Source organism: Artemia sp. Qi Xiang Cuo, chromosome 14, assembly GCF_049724085.1.
Source record: "Artemia sp. Qi Xiang Cuo chromosome 14, ASM4972408v1, whole genome shotgun sequence".
NCBI classification, from domain to species: Eukaryota; Metazoa; Arthropoda; class Branchiopoda; order Anostraca; family Artemiidae; genus Artemia; species Artemia sp. Qi Xiang Cuo.
Window position 1 is genome coordinate 60,756,621 of NC_142807.1, and position 18,939 is coordinate 60,775,559.

At 35.1% G+C, this 18,939-nt stretch overlaps 1 protein-coding gene across 1 annotated transcript in view; it reads left to right on the plus strand.

Annotated features, from left to right (window-relative positions):
* The first annotated feature begins 1,365 nt into the window (after window positions 1-1,365).
* Window positions 1,366-18,939, plus strand: part of LOC148944715 (protein Wnt-4-like) — a 245,132-nt gene continuing 227,558 nt past the window's right edge. Inside the window, exon 1 of the mRNA XM_089100463.1 lies at window positions 1,366-1,446. The gene's annotated coding sequence lies outside the window, so the exon portion shown is untranslated. The remainder of the gene's footprint in view (window positions 1,447-18,939) is intronic.

Below are 18,939 nucleotides of genomic sequence, written 5' to 3' on the forward strand. Positions count from 1 at the left end.
AAGTCAGGAAATATCTCCGTAGCCTTCCCTCCCCATTTTCCTTAATCTGTTATTGAAGCCACGAGAACTGTTACAGACTTCTCTTATAGATTTCTAAAATTAATGTTTCAATTGGATAAGACTCCAAGAAAAAGTATCTCTGCGTCATCTTTGCCGTCATACTACAGGAGTTAAATACCTTCCCAAGGGATTGCCAATGCAACAAAGCTATATTTTTTCTAAGTCTTATGGACTTTTTTTTATATTGTATAGTTTCTTAACTTTAGTAAGGGCGTGACACATTCAAAGGCATTTATTTGAACGAAGCTGCGTCAAGAATTTTCAGTCCTTCAACAATAATTTTATGAAATTTAGGCAAGCAGTGTCAGTTCCGGAACCTACTAGAAACATAACACTTTATAAGCATGTATTCAGGTAGGACTTTGGGTCCTTAACCTCCCCTACAAAAAAAAATCAGAATTTTAAGATTTCCCCTTTTGCTTGTTTATTTTCATTTAATTTACCCGTGTTAATATTTGAAAGTTATGCAACACTCGCCCTTCAAGAAAATTATGCGTGCATGTGGCTCAACTCTGGCTCAACTTACTCTGGCTCAACCTCATTATACTGAAGAGGAAACATAGGTACTTGTGTTTTATATAATATACACTCGAAAAGTGAAGTTTGGTGAATGCTAATGAAATAAAACAAAATATCAGGAAAATACAATACTTTAGTAACAAAATTATGAAAATTACCACAAAGAACTATGGAAGGGGACCGCCTAGAGCGCATTATATCAAATACGTAGCCTAAAGTAACCTAACCTAACCAAAATACCAACTAAATATTTAATTAAAATATAGCTATAATGGAGTTTCCCAACGAGCCGAAGGTAATGGTCTGGTATAGACAGCATGAAAACCAGGTATTGTCTCATGTTTGCGATACAAGTTCTCGAGTGTGTATTATATAATACACAAGTATCGAAACATTCTTTCACACGTTGAAAAAAAAAAGTTTAATTGCTCTACAAGTAACCCCCTCCTTTAATAAATCGAAATTGAGAGCTTATTATAAGTGAACTATACTATATAGTAATGTAAGTATATACTATAAATACTATATAGTATTATAAGTCATTTTTTTCTTTGTTTTGAACAACGCAATCACCAAAGAACATTTATGTTGTCCCGTTGAGTATTTCTAATTTACTGGCAAGCGGTTCATATCGTTTCACTTCTTCCCCTAGAAAAGGCTTATTCTCCTCTGGAACATCTCAAGAAGTCCCTAACGCTGCAACGCTATTGGATAATCTGAGAATTAAGCCCCTCCTATTTTGTTCCGTTTACTTTGAATTGGACTTTTGACGGTAGTACTAGTGTGGTTTTTGGATGTGTTAGTAATTTTAAGTTTAAAAGGATTGTTTTGTCTCATACAGGGTTTTGGAGCTTAATACCTAAAGAAGTAAGGTCTCCCTAATAATAGGCTAGTTTTAATGACCTATGCTCAAGGCCGTAGGCTATTCAAAAGGACGGATGCCCAGTTCTACCCCCCCCCCCCCCCCAAAAAAAATATAAATCTTAAAAAAGAAACAAAATGTATACAAGTAAATTTTTGTCGCATTTTTTAAGATTCTCCCCCCCCCCCAAAAAAAAACTCCCGGCCTCAGCATTGCAAACGCAACATCATTATAGGTACTAATTTAGACATTTAACTCCCCAGAAGGAAACAAGTTAGTAGGTACTTCAAATGCGATCAGATATCCTAAGGGATAACAAAAGGATATTTCAGGTATTTCAGGCGCTTTCATTCACTTTTCCCTACCTTTTTCATGCGTAGCCTAAATGAATTTTTACTAATAATTTTCCATGGGCCGACCATTTTCCTTCCACTATTAGTTGCCGTTCTCTTGCTTGTTTGCCGATAAAAGAATTTGAAGAAAAGAGTAACCTGTGGAAAAAATTGTATAAAATAACTTATTTACAAAAAGGGGGAGGGGAAGTAAATGAAAGCAAAACACCTGGAATATCTGTTGGCTACTATTTTTCAATAGTTTTATTTTAAAAAAATGTCTTCTGGAGAAGTCAACCACTAAATGAGTATCGCATTATGTGCCCTAATGTTATGTATCCAGCAAAAAAAAAAAAAAAAAAAAAAAAAAAAAAAAATCGTGCGAATCTCCGGAACTTTAAAAGTCACTAAAAAAAAGTAATTTTTCAAATAAACATTTTAAAGTAACAAATGGGCAGTATTTCAACATTTTTTTTTTTTTTCGATTTTTCTGCTTACAATCAAGTTTTTTTAAGCTTCATACCAGTGTTCTGGTAGATAAGATAAGATAGATATTTATTGGCAAAAAGACTATCACAAACCCTAGTGGGCCAAATTCACATTTCTTAGTAAAAAAAAAACAATAACAAAATAATACAATAACAACATATAGTTAACACTGTAACAAAACAACAGGTAACAGTCAGAAAATACAAAAGTCATAAATATAGGTCATAATGTAGGCTACTCACTCAGGGGTCCCTCGGGCCCACCCTCCCAAAAATGTATTTTGGTACGTTCCCATTATGTGGACACCTCTAAAAAGTCAAGTTTGGTTAATGCTAACAGCAAAACGGGTGAGACAGATATCGACCCGGTACTAAAACAGTTGTTACAGTGGTTTTTAATGTAACGGGTGATATATAATTGTATAGCATAATTGTAACATGTAATTCTTGCAATTTTGTTAATAAACCATTATAACCGGGTATCTGTCTCTGGCTTAATATACGCATTATCCGTATTTAATATATGCAATACTTTACCCTCGCCCCTCCTAATGTGCAAATATATAGCCCAAATTTGCTTATAAACTATTATATATTTATATTCATCCTATTTTGTTTTATTTCATTAGAATTAACCAAACTTGACTTTTTAGAGGTGTCCACACAATGGGAAAGTACCTGTATTTTTTTGGATTTACTGGTACATCTTACTGAAATTGTAAAAAAAAGTTTTTGTTACCTCCCCTCTGTCTTTATTCAATTACCCACCCCCCCCCCTCGATAAATATTCCTGGGTACGTGAATGTTAATGCCGCCAGATGGCGCACTTTTTGATATTGTTATGCATTGTTATGTATTTCAGACTTTGATATCTACAATGCAGATTCAAATAAGCTCCGTAACAGTGGTGCTAGATGGGGCACTGCCAGATCAGACACACTTGAGATAGTTGCGCACTGAATTCTTCAAATCACCGTGTAAACCTCTTTTTAAGTTCCTTCTATATGCCCTTTTATATTGGCAGATGTGATGGTTTACGTATATTCCAAAGATAGACGATAAACGTTGGTACATGGTCTTTATTAAATAACGTGAGAATACACATAGAGAAAATAAGGTAGCACAAGAACAACTAGCTACGACGGAGGCGAAAGATGGACTGCCTTTAGAAATGAGCGAAGAATGTAACTTTCCTGGAACGGAAGTTCCAGGCCTGGGAACGACCACTTTCCCACGACTAGCTTTAGTCCCAAGAGCTCCCCCTGGACCGCTATTGTTGACACATAAATCCCCAACTAACTACGAAATGAGATACCGGGAAAAGCTTCTCGAATTGATGTTAAATACTTTACAGATTCTCCCCCCCTGTTTTAAGTTAAATTTCCCAAATTTGGCTTATCCCCTTCTCATTAAACCCCCAAACTTTAATTGGATTAAAAACATTCCCTTACCAAATCATTCACTTCTCGCCTACTAACATTCTACAGCATGAACTAGTAAACAATTACATAATACAAACACTACACAATACTTGCATAAGTAAAAACTTACATAGTATAAACGAACCACACTAACAACAGTAGGCGGAAACTGAATATTTTAACACTTCATTTTTCTTTGTATACTTTAAAATAGACTTGTTCCTCATACCCCTGAATTTGATGAGGACAAGGAAAGTTGGGATTATGTATAAACTTTGAATTAGGGCAAAAGGAATGACCGGGAAAGGCTAATTAATCCTGAAAATACCAGCGACAAATAAATGAAATTGCAAACTCTAAAAATCATACCATGCAGCAATGACGTTAAGATATTATTCCCAATAAAATCCTCGGGGTTTTATTGCTATGGAACACCTCGCTTTTGACCTATTTGGTTTTGCTCTACTAACTTATGGTTCGACAGATGGCAGTACTATTGTTGATATCTCTACATAACTATTAGCGCTACGCATTAAAACCATCCCGTGAGGCATCAACCTCATCTCGCGAGATATTACAACCAGCTCCCTCTCCCTGGGTAGCCAAACCGCCCTGCGAGGCATCAGTAACATCTCGCAGTGCAACAAAAAAACTCATCCCGTGAGGCATCAGTACCATCCCACGGGACCTTAAAACCAGCTCCCTTTTCCTGGGTAGCCAAACCGCCCTGCGAGGAATCAGTACCTTCTCGCAGTGCAACAAAAAAAAACATCCCGTGAGGCATCAGTACCGTCCCACGGGACCTTAAAACCAGCTCCCTTTTCGTGGGTAGCCAAACCGCCCTGCGATGACTCATTACCAACTCGGAGTGCAAAAAAAAAAAAACATCCCGTGACGCATCCGAACCATCCCACGGGACCATAACACCCGCTTACTTTTCCGGGGTCGCCAAACCACCCTGCGAGGAATCAGTACCATCTCGCAGTGCAACAAAAAACCCATCACGTGAGGCATCAGAACCATCCCACGGGACTTCAAAACCAGCTCCCTTTTCCTGGGTAGCCAAACCGCCCTGCGAGGAATCAGTACCATCTCGCAGTGCCTTCTCATTATCATTGAGTCCAAATTTCACCCTCGTCAGCGCAGAAAGAAATTCATCGGAAAAAGAAGACGTGTCTCCTTTCCCCACTATCTGTTCTATCTGTTCATATTGTATTGCAACCTTATACGCATCACCTAAACAAAAAAAAATTCTGCACTATTCTCTAACAAATACCGTTTGTAGGACGGTCTGATCCACTCCTTGAATAAATTTAGAGCAAATCTTCCAAGAACTACACCATCACCCCTGGCTTCTAAGGACACCCTAAATGACCTTCCTAATCTTTGCATCCTTCTATAGAATAGATATACCCTTTTCCTTAAATTGAGCCACGCCTACAAACCCTGCAACCATTTTGCCTACTATTTTGCCTGGGGTATATACTACAAGTAATCCACCTTTTATACTTGACAAATTTATAATCGTGGGATCCAGATTCCCAAAAAAGGAGCGAACCAAACCATGGGCCAAAAATGACGCAAAGCTTTTGAATCAGACCAATTTAACAACAACTGAAAATTTTTTTTTTTTTTAACTTTGCAACAAACTAAATTTTTGTAACTTTGTAAAAAATTTTGTAAAAAAATTAATTATTTTTTCCACTTTCTGACTTTGTGAGTTGCGTTATTACTAAAAAAAGTGGTCAATTAGCGATCCTATTACTCGGGACTGTTGAGGCTGTTCTATTGGAGGATTAATTGGGGTGGTGCTCAGGGGAGTTGGAGGGTTTGTTGGGACCCATGTCTTGATCTTTTGACGGTAATCATAAAGTTCATCTTGATCGAAAATAGGATCATTTGAGTCAAATAAAAGAGGTGAAAATATGCCATCTCCCCTCCACTGTTTTACAAAATCAAAAGCAACCTTTTTGTTATATCTAGTTTCCGCCGGATCGAGAATAGGAATAAAAACTGACATATTGAGATTAAAATTTGAAAAGCAATTATTCTAAAAATTTAAATATTTGTTTTAAACACAGCTCTTTAATTACGGACGACAGATTTTGGGCAATAAACTTCACCTTTAACAAGAAGGGTCTAATAAAATTTACTGGGTTGTTTAGTCGTGCTAAATCACTTACGAAAGGTCGTCTGTCTTACATCTAATTGCAGTTGGTCTCAATTAAATCACTAGCGTCAAATGGAGTCACAATTGAGAATTAATTTTCGATTATCGAATTCAAAATGTTAAATTTTGGTTGGAAACTGTCAAATGTAGATCACACTTCGACTATATAAAATCAGGTAAAAAAAACACCAAACGTAGAATGGCTAAGTGAAGGTAGAAATCAACCGGAGACCCTCAGTTGTAGAAATTTGAATTAGCATGTAGAAGCTATCGCGAGGAAATCCATATTAGGCATTGTGTAACAGCCTATTTCAAAATGTTCATTTAAAAGAAAGTGTTTCTCAAGAAGGCGCTTTGAATAGAAAAAAGTTCAATACCTCGTAACATTTCGATGCCTTTTTATCAGTCTTTTGTAGTATTTGCGGCTCAATATCACAAGCAATTTTGGTAGCGGGCGAAATAGCTCTTCAATATGTTGCCAGTATTTAGCGTAAGATGTCCTAAATACTTATAACGGTCACTCAAATGTCACTTGGAGGTTTTCCACTAGTGATATATGCTCCACTAGTCTTAACCGCTTGCCACCACTCTGTAAACCTCTATTTAAGTTCTTTCTATATGCCTTTTTATATTGGCAGATGTGATGGTTTACGTAAATTCCAAAGATAGACGATAAACGTTGGTACATGGTCTTTATTAAATAACGTGAGAATACACATAGAGAAAATAAGGTAGCACAAGAACAACTAGCTACGACGGAGGCGAAAGATGGACTGCCTTTAGAAATGAACGAAGAATGTAACTGTCCTGGAACGGAAGTTCCAGGCCTGGGAACGACCACTTTCCCACGACTAGCTTTAGTCCCAAGAGCTCCCCCCTGGACCGCTATTGTTGACACATAAATCCCCAACTAACTACGAAAGGAGATACCGGGAAAAGCTTCTCGAATTGATGTTAAATACTTTACAACCGTATTTTTTTGATTTGTTTTTAATTTGTGGCTGAATCATTTTTCAAATAAATATTGTTAAAGAAATATCCCTTTGAAATGCCAACTAAAAAAGTGACCAATTTAATAAATAAACAAAAAAAACACTTCTATAGGGCCATGGCCTTAATATGCTTTAACTTCTCCCCTCCCCTCCCGTTTTATTAGATGAGGTTATTCTTGATTTTGAAAACGGAGTCTCATTTGAAATGAAGATGAATAACTGTTTCAAGTTGAACAAAAATCATTTTGAAAACAAATAGCCATTTATTAAGTAGAACAAATATATGACCTACGCTGAAAGAATGGTCATTTGAACACTCGGATCTAAACAAAAAATATTTGACACAGGGCCAAGGCCTCAGTAGGCCTGATTTATTTCCCTCCCTTTTTCGTCCATCAATCGGTCTTAGGCTACTCTTACCCTCTTCTGAAGTTTTCCAAATAGCTTCTGGATGATTTCCTAATGTCCTAAAACATTCTTTCTAACAGTTTGTTACAATCAGTTTCATTAAAAATGCTTTGCAGTTGACAATATTGTTCATAATAAAAAAAACCTTATTATTATTTAAATAATAATAAAATGAATAATACAAATAAAATATACACATAAATAATAAAATTTTATTTTATTTTTATATTTTAATTTTGTATTTTATAATAAAATTATAAAATATAAATAATAAAATTAAACATTAATAAAATATAATATAAATAATAAAAACCTTATTATTATTTGTATTCACAATTTTTGCCATTGCCAGTGTTTATAGGCCTACCACAATTTCAACCTCAATCAAATTTGAAAAAAAAAAATTATTAGAAAATTAACTGAAAATAAAAAGATAATACTCACAATAAAGTAAATTTAAAAGTAGCCTCTTTAGCTCTTAATTACTCTGAAAAAGCAATTCATTATTAAAATAGACGAACGCTTCATGCCAGTTATCGGCTTCTTTATTTGAAGGATTCTTCTAATAAAATTTGTATACATCTCTTATTAAGCGTCCCAGAATTATGAGACCGACTAGGCCAGTTTTACGTTGCAGCCAAATTTTCAGCAGGATAAAACCCCTTTACTATGAACAAATAGTCAGTCCGAGACGAGAGATTTATATATTTAGTTAAAAAGAGTAGGCTACTTCACTTTATTCGAAGTCATTTATGCAACCAAATGCTAGGAAAAATCTTAAAACCTGCAACCAAATGCTAATGCTCTTAAGCCATTATATTAATAAAGCTCTAATCGAACCTCAATAATTTTTTTTTTTTTAACAGGTGGCTATATACATAGCTAGCAAATGGGTTATACAATTTCCTGCGTACAAATTTGTGTCTTGGGGGAGGTCCGTAAAATTTGAAATATATTTAAATCCATTATACGAATATATTATATATTTATACACAATGTATAAAAATAATACAAATAAAATGTAAAAATAACCGTAAAATCTCAGTTTCCTTAAGAAGGATGAGGGCAAACAAGGGAAATGTATATCTAGACCTAAAACCATCCTACCTCGTTCAAAGCCTCTTTTTCAGACTTCTCCACTACTTTTGAAATATTAGAGAAAACCAAGGACCTCTGCCCTCTCAAAACAGTAATTCTGACTAAAATTTCATTGAATATTTCGATGGTCTAAAATCTTAGTTATTTCTTCTGACGATTTTTTGTTAACGTGTAAAATAATACCTTCCACAATAATGTTAGTTTTTTTCTTTTTTTCATCAAAACAACAACAAAGCAAAATCAAAACAGAAGAAATGTAACCTCAAGGTAACTTTGGCGCTGCTCTGTTTTTGAAAAAATTGTTTAGTATACAAAAGGGAATCATAATCATTTTTTTATTTCAAATTACAAACTCGTCTTTATAATGTTTTTTTTCCAGTAACGATAAAATGTCAAGGAGTAATAACCATCCATTTTCTTGTCTTTAATTAAATCTTTTCGTTTACTTAAGGCTTGTTTGATTGTTATGCTAATTCGTATATCCAAATGACGGAGGTGTGTTAACGATCTTGACCTAAATGGACTATTTAATAACACTTGAAAACAATTTAGACTATTAAAAAATCAGGACGTGAAGAAATCTGAAAGAAATTGTATAGAGAAATCCGAATAGGCCTGATGTGTGAAATATGAAAATAAAAATGTATATTAATTCATAAATCCAAATGATGAAGATTTTGGTAATGATCTTGACCTAAATGGACTATTTAATAACACTTGAAAACAATTTAGACTATTAAAAAATCAGGACGTGAAGAAATCTGAAAGAAATTGTGTAGAGAAATCCGAATAGGCCTGATGTGTGAAATATGAAAATAAAAATGTATATTAATTCATAAATCCAAATGATGAAGATTTTGGTAATGATCTTGACCTAAATGGACTATTTAATAACACTTGAAAACAATTTAGACTATTAAAAAATCAGGACGTGAAGAAATCTGAAAGAAATTGTGTAGAGAAATCTGAATAGGCCTGATGTGTGAAATATGAAAATAAAAATGTATATTAATTCATAAATCCAAATGATGAAGATTTTGGTAATGATCTTGACCTAAATGGACTATTTAATTACACTTGAAAACAATTTAGACTATTAAAAAATCAGGACGTGAAGAAATCTGAAAGAAATTGTGTAGAGAAATCCGAATAGGCCTGATGTGTGAAATATGAAAATAAAAATGTATATTAATTTATAAATCCAAATGATAAAGATTTTGGTAATGATCTTGATCTAAAAGAACTATTTGATAATGCTCGAAAATAATTTAGTCTAGTAAAATAATCAAAATATGAAAAGATCTGAAAGAAATCTAAAGAGACCTCATATGTGAAATATGAAAATAAAAATATATCATAGGCAGGCCAATAGCGCTGCCTAAGTAAAGAACTTTGTTGGCACAATGTATTATTTATTTTCTTCTTCTTCCATACCAGGGCACTTCGTATCGAAGGAGTTGTAGTAGAAACTTGGAAAATGGCTCATTCGATTGGAAATTGGAACGGCTAGTGCCCCTTTTTAATAGTCAAAAGTGATTGGAAGGCAAGTAACACCCCTTCCACGCATGCCCTGGGGGCGTATAAGAACGATGTTGGCACATTGTATTATTATTATTTTTTTCATTCAGACCAGGGCACTTCGTATCGAAGAAGTTGTCTTAGAAACTTCGAAAAGGGCTCATTCAATTGGGAATTGGAGTGGCTTGTGCCCTTTTTAATAGTCGAAAGCGATAGGAAGGTAACTGACACCCCTTCCACGCCAACTATTTCCCGAAACACATCCAATCAAAATTTTGAGATAGCCATTTTGTTCAGCGTAGTTGATTTCCAATTAGAAATTATGTTTTTGAGGAGAAAACTCCTCCGAAACCCTCGGGGTAAGGGTTGTAAGTTATGCCCTGGGGGCATATAAGGTTTTTATAGAAAGCGTTGTCGTAGAAACTTCAAAAAAGGCTCATTCGATTGGAAATTCAAAGGGCTATTGCCCTTTTTCACAGCCGAAAGTGATTGTAGGGCAACTAACCCCCCCCCCCTCTCACCCCAACCTTATTCCTAAACATATCCAATCAAAATTTTAGATAGTCATTTTGTTCCATGTAGTTGAAAGTTCTGGAAATTCGGTCTTTGAGGATGACGACCCCCCCCCCCCCCTCGCACCAAAAAACCCTCTGGGCAAGGGTTGTATGTTACGCCCTGGGAGTATATAAGGTTCTTATAGAAAATGTTTCCTTAGAAACTTCAAAAAGGGCTTATTCGATTGGAAATTGAAATGGCTAGGGCCCTTTTTAATAGTCAAGAGCGATTGGAAGGCAAATAACAGCCCTTCCATGCCTACCATCCCCCCAAACACATCCAATCAAAATTTTTAGATAGCCATTTTGTTCAACGTAGTTAAAAGTTCTGGAAATTATACCTTTGAGCAGGACACTCCCCCCACAGTCTTCAGGGCAAGGGTTATAAGTAATGCCCTGAGCGCATGTAAGGTTTTCATTGAAATCTTGGTCGTAGAAACTTGAAAAAGTGCTCATTCGATTGAAAATTCAAAGGGCTAGTGCCCTTTTTAATAGTCGAAAGTGATAGAAGAGCAACTAACCCCCCTCTGACACCCACCATTTTTGCAAACACATCCAATCAAAATTTTGAGATTTTCATTTTGTTCAACGTAATTGAAAGTTCTGGAAATTAGATCTTTGAGGATGAAAACGCCTCACAACCCTCAGGGCAAAGGTTGTAAGTTATGCCCTGGGTACATATAAGGCTTTTATAGAAATTTTTGTCGTAGAAACTTCAAAAGGGCTGATTTGATTGGAATTATAATAAATCGTTGGAGAGCAACTAGTCCCCCTCCCACGCACAACCTCCCATTTGCCCATTATGTTCAAAAACTAAATGTTGCCGTGAGTTTAAATCAAAATGCACTGTGCTAATGATAATTCCTAATAAGGCATCTCAGCAGTATCCCAAGAACGACTGTGGGTATTACGTTCAAACTTTTGTGGCTACCTCTGCTCTTAAAATTTAACCAAATCAAAATAGCGTCAAATTTTTAGATAGCCATTTTGTTCAACGTAGTTGAAAGTTCTGGAAATTATACCCTTGAGCAGGACACTCCCCCCACAGTCTTCAGGGCAAGGGTTATAAGTTATGCCCTGAGCGCATGTAAGGTTTTCATTGAAATCTTGGTCGTAGAAACTTGAAAAAGTGCTCATTCGATTAGAAATTCAAAGGGCTAGTGCCCTTTTTAATAGTCGAAAGTGATAGAAGAGCAACTAACCCCCCTCTGACACCCACCATTTTTGCAAACACATCCAATCAAAATTTTGAGATTTTCATTTTGTTCAACGTAATTGAAAGTTCTGGAAATTAGATCTTTGAGGATGAAAACGCCTCACAACCCTAAGGGCGAAGATTTTAAGTTATGCCCTGGGTACATATAAGGCTTTTATAGAAATTTTTGTCGTAGAAACTTCAAAAGGGCTGATTTGATTGGAATTATAATAAATCGTTGGAGAGCAACTAGTCCCCCTCCCACGCACAACCTCCCATTTGCCCATTATGTTCAAAAACTAAATGTTGCCGTGAGTTTAAATCAAAATGCAATGTGCTAATGCTAATTCCCAATAAGGCATCTCAGCAGTATCCCAAGAACGACTGAGGGTATTATGTTCAAACTTTCGAGGCTACTTCTCCTCTTAAAATTTAATCAAATCAAAATAGCGTAAGTGTATCCACGCTATGAAAGAAAAGTAAAAAGATTTTTTTTTGCGAATGTTATCAAGTTTTCTATTTCAGGTTAACTAGATGAGGTACGAAACTAAATTAAACACTATTATTTGTGTCCGGATTTTTAAAAGGGTGCATTTTGTTGAGAATTGCTGAAAATTTTTCGCCAGCATACAAATAGCAGGCCAAACTATAAAGTTTAAAAAAAAACGAAAAGATTTAAAGAAGTATTTTCTCTTTCCCTGAAAAGACTATGTCAATATAAAACGAACTTAAATCAATTAAAAAAACTTTTTCCACAAAGTTATTTTTTCAAGGAAAAGTAAAGAACTCCATGAAACCAAAAATAGATAAAAATTAAATCAAATAATCTACCAAGCGTGAAACTACCACAAATCAGCATCGTTAAAAAAATTAAACCCCTAAACGAACAGAAATTACAATAAATAACCGAGTCAAACTCAAAACGAGCAGAAATTAACATGAGTAGGGCTCAAAATACTTATGACTTTCCAAGACCAGAACATAATCAGCACTTTGCTGAAAAAAAAATACGAAGGAATGTTTATATTCAGTTTAATATACATATACTGATATTTAGTAATCAAATTGTTAATATTATTTGATTTATTAAAGTTATGAAAGTAAAAACATTTATATTTTTTCAGTAAAGTGTAAATTATGTTCTGGCCTTGGGAAGGCATAGGGGTTTTGAGCCCTACTCATGTTAATTTCTGTTCATTTTGAGTTTGAGTTGGGTATTTATTGTAATTTCGGTTCGTTTTGTTTTTCATTTATTTATCGATGCGGATTTGTGGTAGTTTCACGCTTGGTAGATTATTTGATTTTATTTTTGCTCATTTTTGGTTTAATGGAGTTCTTTACTTTTCTTTGAAAAACTTATTTTGTGGAATTAAGTTTTTTAATTAATACTAATTCATAGATCCAAATGATGAAGGTGTTTGTAATGATCTTGACCTAAAAGAACTATTTGATAACGCTCGAAAATGATTTATTCTAGTAAAATAATCAAAATATGAAAAGATCTGAAAGAAACTGTCTGAAGAGATCTGATATGTGAAATATGAAAAAAAGAAAAAATATATACTTATTCATAATCAAAATTACGAAAGTACATGTAATGATCTTGACCTAAAAGGACTATTTGATAACACTCGAAAACAATTTAGTCTAGTAAAACAATCAAAATCTAAAAAAAAAAAAAATTTCATATTTTGTAATAGTCACAGTGGGACAGCTAAATTGGTAAATCCAAGGATTTTGGGACGCAAAAAAAAAAAAATACTTTTGAAAACTTATTTATAGTTATTTAGGTTATTCGGAATATATTAAAATTACTCATTATAAAGAATCATCACATTAGAATTCACGGTAGGTGATTTTAAGGCCTTCGACAATTCGCTTGCTAAACAGTAGGGCGTGAATTGCTTCGTTTGAAAAGCCCGTGACTGCAACTATGTTAAACTAAGACTGTCGTGTTCTAATAGAAATTAAGTATACAGTTGAAAAAAATTAATAAAAGTATCACAATATGAGTTTCTAAATCATTGAAAGAAAATCCTTTAACTAAATCATTTATCAAATTTAACATTACTCATCAAAATCTATGACCTGAGAGGGTCCATTTAATTTTAGAAAAGCGAAAAAATGCCTCAAAAATGGGCAAAGATCTGGATAAAAATGGATCTGAGAGCCCCACGGCCGAGATTTTATCCTCCAACTTACAAAAATGTAAAAAAAATATTTTTTCTCGAAAAGGGTGGTCATGGATGCGTATTTATCCCCCCCCCCCCCTCTCTATCAAAGATCATATCATTTTATCGATAAACTTTCCATCCGCCGGTGAAATGAGAAATGAAACTTCTTCTTCCTCTGATGTGCTGCACAAACTCTAAAAATCCATCAATGAATATTTCAAAAGGTTGCAATATCATGTTGCAATGGCTTATACATAAAAACAAGTTAATTACAAGGATAATTGTATCAAACAGTTCGTGGTAACGAACTGCCGAAACTCTAGAAAACGGTATTTTGATACCAATAGATACATCAAAAGAATAAGATTTTAATGCTGATTCCAAATATATAAGTTTCATCAAGTTTAGTTCTACTGATCAAAAGTTACGCGCCTGAGAAAATTTGGCTGATTTTCGAAAAAAGGGGGAAAGACCCCCTAAAAATTATAGAACCTTAATGAAAATCACATAATCATATTCAGCGTATCAGAGAACCCTACTGTAGAGGTTCGAAGCTCCTATCTAAAAAAATGTTTAATTTTGTATTTTTTTCAAGAATTAATAAACCTTATTGGTGTTTTTTTGTTTTTTTTTTTTTTTTTTTTTTTTCTTCCAGGGGTAATTGTAAAGACCCAGTTGTTCTAGAATATCATGGGAGGGCTCATTGGAATGGAAATTAAAAGTTCTAGTGCCCTTTTTGAGTAACCAAAAAAATAGAGGGCAACCTGGCCCCCTCCCACGCTCATTTTTTTCCCAAAGTCACCTGATCAAAATTTTAAGATAGCCAATTGGTTCAGCATGTTCGAAAATGTGATAAGTATGTCTTTTAGGATGACTTAATCCCCCGAAGTTCCCGGGGGAAGGCTGAAAGTTATGAACTTTACCCAATGTTAACATATAGTATTGGTTATTGGGAAGTATACAGACGTTTTCAGGGGGGATTTTAGAGGGGGGGGGGGGTCGGGTTTTATGTGGTAGGATGTTTTCATGAAGGAAGTTTTCATGGGGGAAGGGACATTACTATGAAGGGGACGCCGGATTTCCCAGCATTATTTAAAAAAAGATCAGAAATTAAATATAAAAAAAACAAATTTTTCAACTGCAACAGCAGCAACACCAAAACTTAAAACGTTCAAAAATTAAATAAAAAAACAAGTTTTTTAACTGAAAGTAAAGAACGACGTTAAAACTTAAAACGAACAGAAATTATTCCGTATATGAAAGGAGCTTTCCCCTCCTCAACGCCTCGCTCTTTACGCTAAGTTTGACAAAAAAATAAAATCCCTCCCGGGGGAGGGCTGAAAGTTATGAACTTTACCCAATTTTAACATATAGCATTGGTTATTGGGAAGTATACAGACATTTTCAGGGGGGATTTTTTCTGGTAGGGGGGGGGTCGGGGGTTATGTGGGAGGATCTTTTCATGAAGGAAGTTCTTATGAGGGAAGGAACATTACTAAGAAGGGGACGCCGGATTTCCCAGCATTATTTAAAAAAAGATCAGAAATTAAATAAAAAAAAAAAATTTCAACTGCAACAGCAGCAACATCAAAACTTAAAACGAACAGCAAATATTACATATATGATTAGGTTCACCCCTAGTCAATACCCCGCTCTTTAAGCCAAAGATTTTTTAGTACTTTCATAAGAGCTATTTATTCTAATTAACGGCCTTTGTGATTAAGCGATCATTTTTAAAGAATTGGAACAAAATTTGAACTTTATCTTAAAGAGCAAGGTATCGACTAGGGGGCGAACCCCCTAACGTACGTATTAAAAATATATGAATATAGAAGTTCGTTACGTAAGTTAATTCGTAAGTTATGTATATTTATTACTAATAAAACCGTTCGTAAATAAAATTAAACAAGTTTCGAGAAAGCCATTCAACCAAATAAAATTAAAATTAATATACAAATTTTGTTTCAATTATTCGTATACGGTGAGCCAAAATCAAAACCTGAATTAATTCAAAAAAGTTCAAGAATTAAATAAAAAAACAAGTTTTTTTTAACTGAAAGTAAGTAACGACGTTAAAACTTAAATCGAACAGAAATTATTCCGTATATGAATGGGGCTGTCCCCTCCGCAACGCCTCGCTCTTTACGCAAAAGTTTGACGAAAAAATACAAATGAATGTGCATTGTCAGTTTAATATACATATACTGATATTTAGCAATCAAAATGTTTATATTATTTGATTTATTAGAGATATAAAAATAAACAAAATTATATTTTTTCAGTAAAGTGTAAATTTTGTTCTTGTCTTGGGAAGGCATAGGGGTTTTGCGCCCAACTTATGTTAATTTCTGCTCTGTTCGTTTTGGGTTTCATTTATTTATCGATGCTGATTTGCGGTAGTTTCACGCTTGGTAGGTTATTTGATTTTATTTTTGCTTATTTTTGATTAATCGCGTTCTCTATTTTTCTCTGAAAAACTTATTTTGTGGAAAAAGTTTTTTAAATTAATTTCTGTTCGTTTTATATTGACATAGCCTTTTCAGGGAAAAAGAAAATAACACTTTAAATCCTTTTGTCTTTTTAAGACTTTATAGTTTGGCCTGCTATTTGTATGCTGGAGAAAAATTTTCAGCAATTTTTAACAACATACACCATTTTAAAAATCTGAACAAAAATAGTACTGTTTAACTTAGTTTCATACCTCCTATAGTTGACCTGAAATGGAAGACTTGATACAATTCGCAAAAAATCTGTTTACTTTCTTTGATAGCTTTGATACACTTACACTATTTTGATTTGGTTAAATTTTAAGAGCAGAAGTAGCCTCAAAAGTTTGAACATAATACCCTCAGTCTTTCTTGGGATACTGTTGAGATGCCTTATTGGGAATTAGCATTATCACAGTGCATTTTGATTTAATCTTAAGGCAACATTTAGTTTTTAAACATAAATGGGAGGGTGGGAGTGGAAGGGGGATTAGTTGCCCTCCAATCACTTTCGACTATTAAAAGGGCATCAGCCCTTTCTATTTTCAATCGAATGAGCCCCTTTCGAAGCTCCCACGACAACATCTTCGATACGAAGTGTCCTGGTCTAAACAACAACAACAACAGAAAATATTACTAATCACTTTCGACTATTAAAAAGTGCTTTAGCCCTTTGAATTTCAAATCAAATGAGCCCTTTTCTGAAGTTTCTATGATAACATCTTCTTTAAAAACCTTATATGCCCCCAGGGCATAACTTAAAACCCTTGCCCTGAGGGCTGTGGTGGAGTATCTTCCTCAAAAACATATTTTCTATCTGTAAAACAACTACGCTGAACAAAATGGCTATCTCAAAATGTTCATTGGATGTGTTTGGGGGAATGATGGGCATGGGGGGGGGGTATTTGCCCCCCAATCACTTTCGACTATTAAAAAGGGCACTAACCCTTTAAATTTCCAATCGAATGAGCTTTTTTTGAAGTTTCTATGACAACGCCTTCTATAAAAGCCTTATATGCCCCCAAGGCATAACTTAAAACCCTTGTCCTGAGGGTTGTGGGGTAGTGTCCTTCTCAAAAACATATTTTCTATTTGGAAATCAACTAACCTACGCTAAACAAAATGGCTATCTCAAAATTTTGATTCGATGTGTTTGGGTGAATGATGGACGTGGGGGGGGGCGAGTTTCCCTCCAATTACTTTCAACTATTAAAAAGGGCACTAGCCCTTTGAATTTCTAATCACATGAGCCCCTTTTGAAGTTTCTATGACAACACCTTCTATAAAAACCTTATATACCCCAGGACATAACTTAAAACCCTTGCCCTGAGGGTTTTTGGGGACTGTCCTCCTCAAAAACATATTTTCTATATTTAAATCAACTACGATGAGAAAAATGCCTATCTCAAAATTTTGATTGGATGTGTTTGGGAGAATGATGGGCGTGGGGGAGGGGTTAGTTCCCCTCCAATTACTTTCAACTATTAACAAGGGAACTAGCCCTTTGAATTTCCAATCAAATGAGCCTGTTTTGAAGTTTCTACTACAACACCTTCTATAAGAACCGTATATGCCCTCGGGGCATAACTTAAAAATCTTGCCCCAAGGGTTGTGGGGGAGTGTCCTCCTCAAAAAATATTTTCTATCTGGAAATTAGCTACACTGAAAAAATGCCTATCTCAAAATCTTGATTGGATGTCTTTGGGGAATGATTGGCGCGAAGGGGGGGGGGGGGAGGCTACCTGCCCTCCAATCACTTTCGACTAGTAAAAAGGTCACTAGCCCTTTTTATTTCCCCCAGGGCATAATTTAAAACACTTACCCTGAGGGTTGTGGGGGAGTGTCCTCCTAAAAGGCATATTTTCTATCTGGAAATCAACTAGCCTACGCTGAACAAAATGGCTATCTCAAAATTCTGATTGGATGTGTTTGGGGGAATGATGGGCGTGGGGGTCTGGTTACCCTCCAATCACTTTCAACTATTAAAAATGGCACTAGCCCTTTGAATTCCCAATCGAATGAGCCTGTTTTGAAGTTTCTATGACAACGCCTTCGATACGAAGTGCCCGGGAATGGAGAAAGAAAAACACATGATGGACGTGGGGGGGGGGGGCTAGTTTCCCTCCAATCAATTTCAACTATTAAAAAGGGCACTAGCCCTTTAAACTTCCAATCAAATGAGCCCCTTTTGAAGTGTCTACGACAATGCATTCAATAGAAACCTTATATGCCCCCAGGGCATAACTTAAAACCCTTGCCCTGAGGGTTGTGGGGGTGTGTCCTCCTCAAAAACACATTTTCTATCTGGGAAGCAACTACGCTGAACAAAATGGCTATCTCAAAATTGTGATTGGATGTATTTTGGAAAATGATGGGCGTGGGGGGGGGGGCTAGTTGCCCTCCAATCACTTTTGACTATCAAAAAGGGCATTAGCCTTTTGAATTTCCAATCGAATGAGCCTGTTTTGAAGTTTCTATGACAACGCCTTCGATACGAAGTACCCGGGTATGGAGAAAAAAAACAAAAAAAACATTGTACCCACATCGTTCTTTACTTAGGCAGTCCTAGCGCGCTGCCTATGCTACTATTAGTTACCTTAGTACTAGTGTAGTGCAAGTAACTCTGCCTACTAATCGTGGGTTATCAGGTTTAATCTCTCAC